The 8,696-nt window shown below is 36.5% G+C and overlaps 1 long non-coding RNA gene across 1 annotated transcript; it reads right to left on the bottom strand.

Moving 5' to 3' along the window:
* LOC142176632 (uncharacterized) lies at window positions 1-7,967 on the bottom strand. Its single transcript, XR_012705328.1, has 2 exons — window positions 7,783-7,967; window positions 1-2,076 (listed from the first exon to the last, which is right to left on the bottom strand). It is a non-coding gene; the product is annotated as an uncharacterized LOC142176632 (long non-coding RNA).
* Between the last annotated feature and the right edge of the window lie 729 nt (window positions 7,968-8,696).

Raw genomic sequence — 8,696 nt, 5'->3', positions numbered from 1 at the left:
TTTTCTTTTTTTCGCATTCTTCCTTTACCATTCCATATTCACTAGAACCACTTAATTCTGGCTTAATCCACATTACTCCATATTCCCCCCTTTAGGGGTGTACTAAAATCTGAAGCCACGAGGATCTACCTATAGATGTTTTACCTCTTCATCTTTGGCATCATTTCTCAACATCAATGATCCTTACTCGCCTTGTGTCAATTCTTCTGTACCAAGGATGACAAATTCCCTTACTCACGAGGGTGACACTTAGCGTAACTGGTACATACAGTCTCTTAAGCTTAACTTTTCTCACATTACTTGCTCTAGGGAAGCGTCTCCCTGAATGACTATTCTCTGAATTCATCGTGAATCTTCTTCTGTGGTCCATTCTATTACCGCCGGAACGAAATTTGAAATTCCCATGATGCCGAGTATTTTCCAATCATTCAGTCCCTAATTCATATTTAGTTTATCTTGTTTACCAGTTCATACTGATTTCTGTTACTTTGGGGATTAACTCTCCCCTCTGGTAGTCACGTTGGAATCACGAACTTATTTCTCGAAATGAGGATATAACCTTATGGCCTATACTCTTTCGTTGTCTTAAGGTCCATCACCTTTCGTCCCTTCTTTCATTTGACTATAGGTTCTGTAACACTCTACCGGTTTCATCCATGTATCACACTTTATTCATAATGCTTCCTTATCTCTCTTCTCATTACTCTGCTAATATTTCTACATATCCCCTTTCTTGTGAAAACTTCAATACAACATTCTTTCGCTTTTAGCTTCCCTTTTGCTCCATCCAATGGCACTTTGGGTTGCTCAACATCCTCGCTCTACTAGAGATGAGAGCCACACTTAAGGTAATATTTATCTCATCCAGGCTTTCAGTGCCTATCTTCTAACGGCTAGTATTCACATCGAATCGTAATATTCTAAGGTGCACCATTTAGGTGTCACACAAGAAGATCTATTGGCACATTTGTAATACCCTTCGAAAATGCCAACAAATAAAAGTAATCCATTTACCAATTTGGGTTACTCTAACCCCAGCTAGATCTTGATATCACATCCTTCTCTTAACTATACCTATTAGCCCCCACATGACATAACTGAAATGGGTGTGACCAATTGTACATACCTCTGTTACTGTTGAATATAATTCAAAAAGCTTATGTTCCTTTGCCTCAATTATAAACGTTGTTAACCTTTATTAACTGAGCGCCTCGTACCCTTCTTCATCTTGCTTTTTTTGCTTGTTGAAACTTGTATTTATCTTCTTAATCTCTCATTGTCTTTCACCATAAAGGTGGATAGGCATTCTTGCCTTAAGGCTCCTTTTCAAGAGGCTTACACATATTAATACGCACATGATCTGCTGAAGACCTTATATTTACTTATCATAAGCATGATACAAAGTTGTGTTCCTCTAAAGCAACACTTTCACAACTATATCTCTTATCGATCATCTTTCTGAACGTAGGCATCATCTTATTACGAATAAAAATAAAAGATCGGGACTTGAATTCTTGTAAGTGAGCTCTACCACACGATCTAGAGTAAGAAGAAAGAGTGGCAGTCTTAAATGCCTTGTAGCCTCCTACTTATAAATATGGTGCATGACACACCCATAAACAAGACTCTACTAGACACGGCTTGTAGACTCCCTAGGACAGAACTGCTCTAATACCACTTTTGTCACGACCCAAACCGATTGGCCGCGACGGGCACCCGGCACCTTACTCAACCGAGTACCAACGTAACATATTTTTCTTATTACATCATCATATACACATGACATACGGGCCTAATAGACCAAAATAATCATTTATAAACTCAAAATATAGGCCGACAAGACCGTATAATCTTTCACGTACACGACATATGTCTACAAGCCTCTAAGAATACATAAATATCATAAAGATCGGGATAGAGTCTCGTCATACCAAACAATACTCGTCTAAATCATACTAACCAAACAAGCAACTCCGAAGTAAATGGAGCGCACCAACATCTTCTGCTGAGCTGATAGCCTACTTAGAGGGCTCTCGACCTGTCTATCTAGACCTGCGGGCATGAAATGCAGCGTACCTAGGCAAAAGGGACGTTAGTATGAATAATGTACCGAGTATGTAAGGCACATAAATAGGTACATAAGAGACATGGAAGAAATATAGAGTACATGACTCAACCTGTAAGTCTGAATAACTTTGTAAATCATAAATTACTTTTAACGTCATGCATATGCATATGAATGTCACGTCGTGCATATGTACATGTTTCATAACATCATCAGCCTCTGAGGGCATCCCATCATATCATATCGGCCACTGTGGGCAAAATCATCATCATATACCAGCTGATCAGGTGGTGGTGCGTATATATCCATAACCTTTCTCATATCCCATATACATATATATACATAAATATATACTCGTATATAACGCCGTTTGAATCATATTTACATATATACGCGTATATAACGCCATTTGAATCATATTTCAGCTATTGTGGGCAACATCATCATCATATACCAGCTGATCAGGTGGTGATGCGTATATAACGCCATAACTTTTTCCCATATCCCATATACATATATTTACATATATATATGCGTATATAACGTCATCTGGTCATGGGTCAATGCACATGTATGAAATGCATGAAAAATACGTAATAAAATCTTTAGGAGCTTCATATGACCATTTTGCCTTTGAGTAATATCATAAAGTAAACTCTTTTCAACTTTCGTATTTTTTTCTTGTGAGACCCATGAACAGATGATAAAATATTATGACACACGAAAATTCAAGAATATAGATATCTCTAATAATTCTATGAATAGGGTCATTCATGGAATTTGTACATTTTCACATTTCGTTCGTATCGTATGGATCATGCCAAAAGAAAGAAGAGATAGCCTTAACATACCTGGGTCGATTCTCTTGACAACTCCTCTAGCACCCGTTGATTGCGACAACACGTAACGACGGATCGCAGTAGGGAAAATATTCGTATGATATTATTTGAGAAAGATTGCACCGTGCTCCCTTAAAATCGCAAAATCTCGTTGCTATAACATTACGTAGTCTCGTATGATTTTTGGTGGCAAAATCACGTTTTTTCTAATGAACTGCTAAAGCTTTCCTTTGTATTTGACCAAAAGAGTATGTTGATTGAATTGATGCTTTCAGTTTTGGCATTACCAAGATCAATTCACGTTTTGTGGATACTGATTTAAGCTTTCTTAGTACTTCATCTTCTTTTGTAACTTTGCCAAATGTTGTATATGTGTCATCTCCACATTTCCACCTTTGCCACATAATGAAATGACTTAAAGAGTCATTCATGGGCTTTAAGGGGTGTTGTCACGTTGGACTCCTTAATTCCATTACCCAATTAATTAGGTAATGTCCCGTTACCCGGTAATTAATTAATTACCCGTAAAATTGAGAATTATTCCCACTTACTTAAAATATTACTCACTTTTCACATACCTTATATATCTTACTATTATGGTCATGTGGTACCTTGTATGGTACTAGTCCATAAATACCGAGTATTTTAGCTTGAGCCGTATTTTATCCCAACATGCCAAACTTGGACGAAAATTCATTTTCTTTGACTTGCTTCCCCTTTCACCTTTACGAATTTACTTATTACTTGTTTGAAATAGCATAATCCTTATAATCTCAAAATAATCTTTTCCTTGGACTGTTGTCAGTTATCTTATGACAAATTCAACGTACAATACTACAGGGTGCAACATCGTCGTAATGTACTACTGCGAGACGTGACATCTCACTTCCGGGCTCTCATTAATTTATTTATGGCGTATTTTTATGTACAAAAATATGGTGTGTAACAATTCACGCGAGATCTCTTCTCAAACCACATAGCATAACCCAGATCTATCTCACCTTTCGCAAGATCTGGAACTTGGGTATCATCTTTCAAGTAGCGACAACCATTCCAAATTCGTTGGATTAAAGCCTCAGGGAGTGGGGCTTCGAGGTGTAGCTCAATCACTTGCACACTCAAATTTTCGTCATCAGGCACCACTTGGTACCTTCCTAGCTGTCTTAGAACTCTCTGTGGCGCATACGGCTGGACACTTCTCAAACCCAACAACAGCAAATAACTCTTTAAGGCCGACATGTGTATTACCTCTCTTACCGGGAGTCATCCCAAAATCCACTCAATTTAACTTGCATTTAAAGATCTTAGGTGGGATATCCAGGCTTCCACCCCTTTTGGAGAATTATAGTCTTTTATTATATCTTTATAACTCTCAATGAAATTGTCCTTGCTCAGACCATACCGCATGAACTTGGGGTGATGTCGGAGATGTTCAATCAACCACATTTGCAACAAAATATTACACCCTTCGAAGAATTTTGCCCCGGACTTACACAAAGTCAACGCCCGATAAATGTCTGATAGAATGATCAGGGCAAGAGTGTGATGTTCTTTGGTAGTGAGGACCTGTACGACCCTGGCTATGCGAATGTCAATTGTCCGCTCATTGTTTGGGAAGACCATGATCCCTAGAAACGCCACTTTGAAGGCGAAGCGACGGTGAATCTGCCATGTGTCCTTGTTCTACTTGTTGCTAAGGCCTTTTTCATGAATTTCAAACTCATTTGGCTGCCCGAACCTAGAATATAGGAAGTAGAAAGAACAACACTCTTTGACTACGTTGGTCTTTCTGATTTGATTACTGATGTTCAGAAGACCAAAGAATCGGTGTACAGAGGGAGCCTTTAGGAATATGAGCTTCTGGTTTCTCAAATCCCTGCCAAAACCAGAATATCCAGCTATCTCTTCTAAAGTGGGAGTAAGCTCAAAATCAGAGAAGCGGAAGACATTGTGAACAAGGTCCCAAAAAGTCACTAGTGCCACAATCAAATCATCGCGTGGTTTAACTTTCATAATATCTGTGAGGGCTCCCAAATACTTAGTGACTCATTCCTGACCATCTTCTCCTAAGTCATACCACCACATCTGAAGCTGAAGTAGAAACCCATCTACAACCGTCAACGGTGTGTTCTGGATAGTGCTCATTTTATACCTATGGGTGATTAAGGTTAGGGTTGACACTAGCCGCAAAAAAACAGAACCAATGCACTCGTTTTGTAAAATAATCTTTTGTATGTAAATCTATTTTAAGAAAAATCTAAGAGAGGGTGGCTATTTTTGCAATTATGGCCCCTTCATACTTCCAAAGATAACTTTAGGGTCGGGATGGGCATGATGGGCATGATGGTAAAAGTGATGCCCAATTGACAGACATGTCCATTTTTGCGAGAATAGCCCTTCGACAATTTTGAAAATGCTCTAAGGCTATTCTGGCACAAACGGTTGGGGATTAACCGAAGTTGGGTCTGCTTATTTGTTTTTTATTTAAAAAAAACACAAGACACATTTCCCTCTTTTTTTTAAAGTTATTTTTGTAAAAATGAGGCCGAATCCTATGGAGGTTGCCTACGTATCTCACATCCAGTGAGAATCAGACCCACGTAGTTCGTAAATGTTTCAGGAATAGGATGATACTTTTTGAAAAATTCAGGATTATTTTGTAATAATCTTTTTGGGGTAAATACCGAGATTTTTGAAAAACCGGGTAAATTTTCTCCCTTTTGGTTTTCCCTCAATTTTTATATTTTTATTTTTATTTTATTATTTTTTTAGAAACCGGTCAACATGCGCAAGCCGAATCAAACATAATGCACAAGTAATACATAAGATGCATCAGGATAGTCTTGCAATTCTCAGATACACCTGTCCTAGACGAACCCAACCCCTATGTTGAGTCCCCAAAGTCAAATGCACATGATGCAAACAAACGTTCCTACTAGGAAACTGGCATGAGGCTATGTTATTCTAGGTTTAAATCCTAGGGGGATTTAGACCTGGCTTACCCAAGCGGACGGCTCGAGCCGAAGTGGGGACAACGTACCGGGAGCACGAAAGTCTACCCGACCTAGTTACTTGACCCAACCTCGTTCTAATTGGTATGACTTCTAACAGAAAAGTGGGTCACGCGCACGTGTGCACCATAAATTCAAAAGACTCAGAAGGGAGGCATAAGAAGACAGTTTAATACAATTCAAATAATATCAAAGCGGTAAATGCAACAATTAGCACATTAGGACCAAAAATACAGTAATAACATCAAATCAATAAATCCAAGTATAGATCACATTATAAGCTTGAATTCTGAACCCTGAACCAGAAGTTCTGGGTTCTTTTCACCAGTGGAGTTGCCAGAGCTCTCACACCTCTTTTTTCCCGAGGGGATATGAGTTTTTCCAATTAAAGTGACATTAATCGAAATGGGATTATTTATTTTATTCAGAGTCGTCACTTGGGATAATTTATGGTGTCCCAGGTCACCGGTTTATTTTAAATCCCAAATCAAGGAAGATTGACTCCATTTTAAGTCTATGAAACTAGAAGACCGGGTAAGGAATTCTGTTAACTCGGGAGAAGGTGTTAGGTATTCCCGGATTTCGTGATTTTAGCACGGTCATTTTTAATCATACCTGGCTCAATTAAATTATTTAATTACGTATTTTAGAACCTATGTGTATTTTTACCTTTACCACTCTTAACTGCTTGATTATTTGTAATTATGAAATTATCTTGAAACAAGTCACGCGTACGTGTACTTATTTCGTTCGGTGCATCAAGAATCATGTCACGTGTACGTGTACACATAATCATGCTTTGTTAATTATCAAAATTATTTGGCCAAGGTCGTGCGAACGCGTACCTTTGAATTATATGTGAAAGCAGGTGAATATGTTGAAACTGTGAGAATAGAAAAGTCTATTTGGAATGTAATGATGTACAGAGATGGCAAAACTAAGACCATTGTTTCTGGCAGCTTGAATTTCATTGATGGAACTCCAAGTTTTGATACGGCCACATTTGGTAAGTTTTCATCTTTCACCCCTAATATTTCTTGTTATTTTATCTGTCTAAAATCAAATTCAAGCGGTAATTTCACACTAAACACATGCATTTGAGCTTTTATTACTAACAACAATGACGTTTCGGTTAGTGATAGAAATTCAAAATTAATTGTTATTAAACTTACTTGGTTAACTACTATATTAGACAACTGAATCATATTTTTAAGAGATTCAGATGTCTTTGGATTTTAAGCTCTGTTTTCGGACCCTCACTTTATATTCGTGCCCTTCCCCCTTTCATTCTCGTTCTATTTTTCTTTTCCAAAAAAAAATATTTCCCTATTTTTGTTCTCTTTCCTTCTTCTTCATATTACCGTTTTCATGCTTAAGGGATATTCAACCTTGGTTAAATAAACTAAAATAATATTAATTCATAAAACATGAAATTTTTTTAAAAATGGAACCAAAGCAATAGAACATCAATTAAGGAATAAAATGCTAAAAGAAATATTTAAACAAAATTCCTGTAAAACGTTAACCCATTTACATTCTTAATTCCAATATGTACCTCTTGAATGATTTTAAATTAACAACATAGATGAGAAGTGCATAATTCCAATGACTGATTTTGACAAAAATTAGCCTCAAATTACTACTGATTAATATTTATTAAAGACACCCATCTAATGTAATAACACAATAAACTAAATTGGGCCTCTTTTTTATAAAAGAAAGATAAGAAAAGCTGATACAAAATTAATGCAAACAAAATATTATGCAAATTTAAGTGAGAGCCAACATGTACAGAACAGAGAAACATTTTCAACCAAGAACAAAGTAGAACCCAGGCGCTAATTCAGAAACAGAGAAAGGAAAGAACCTTAATATTAACTTTCAACTTTTGATTTTTTTTTGACTGATGATTTGCTCCGAAACAGGATGGAATAGCGGATGAGACCTCAACGGAAAGATATACACTGTCGGCTTCGAACCTTCGTCTCTTTCCAAAAAATTCTGTCGATCCTTCTTACTTAATTCTTTATAGAATGTAATCCCCCCACCTGTGAGTATCCTCTTGTCTCTTTATAGAGAAGAATATTAGTAGATTTTTTGTTCCTCGAATTTGGAATGGGGGAACATGGGTTTTTAAGTGAAGTTGTGGAATTGGGTTTGTGTGCTAGTGTGGAGTCAGACGTGAAGAGTGGGGGATTGGGGAAGTTAGGGAGTTAGGGAAATGAGGGATTGTGGTGAGGAGATCATCGGTAATTAGTTAGGATAATATTTTTTGTATCTTTCAAGATTTATCCCTTCTTTTCTTTTTTTTGGCTTTTCGTTAGTTTGTTTACGTTAGTTTTGTAGCTTTTTCTTCTTTTTTTTTACTAACCCTTTTTCGTAAATAAAATTAAAGTAAAGTACGTACGTATATATATATATATATATATATGCCAACTTACTCTAAGATTTATAATTAAATACATAAATAAGACAATCCAATATTTGCACTATAATTTAAATTATAGTAAAAAAAATATCATAGCTTACTTATTAAAATTCTAATAAAAAGAAACCATATATATATATAATAATTTTTTAAAAATAAAAATAATAAATCCATACTCTAAGAATGCAAGCATTTTTGTAGTTTTCTGTTATTAAGATTAGACCCTAAAGAGATATTTACACTAAAATAGTAAAGAATTTGGGTGGGGTCAAAAATTAGTTGTTCACAATGAACATTCTAGTATTGATATCTGACTGTACTATTCTAGAGTGCACCATCGGGGTGTCTCATAA

The sequence above is a fragment of the Nicotiana tabacum genome, chromosome 22 (assembly GCF_000715075.1).
Source record: "Nicotiana tabacum cultivar K326 chromosome 22, ASM71507v2, whole genome shotgun sequence".
Lineage (NCBI taxonomy): Eukaryota > Viridiplantae > Streptophyta > Magnoliopsida > Solanales > Solanaceae > Nicotiana > Nicotiana tabacum.
Note: the sequence above shows the minus strand (reverse complement) of the source record. Positions and strands in the feature narration are given on the sequence as shown.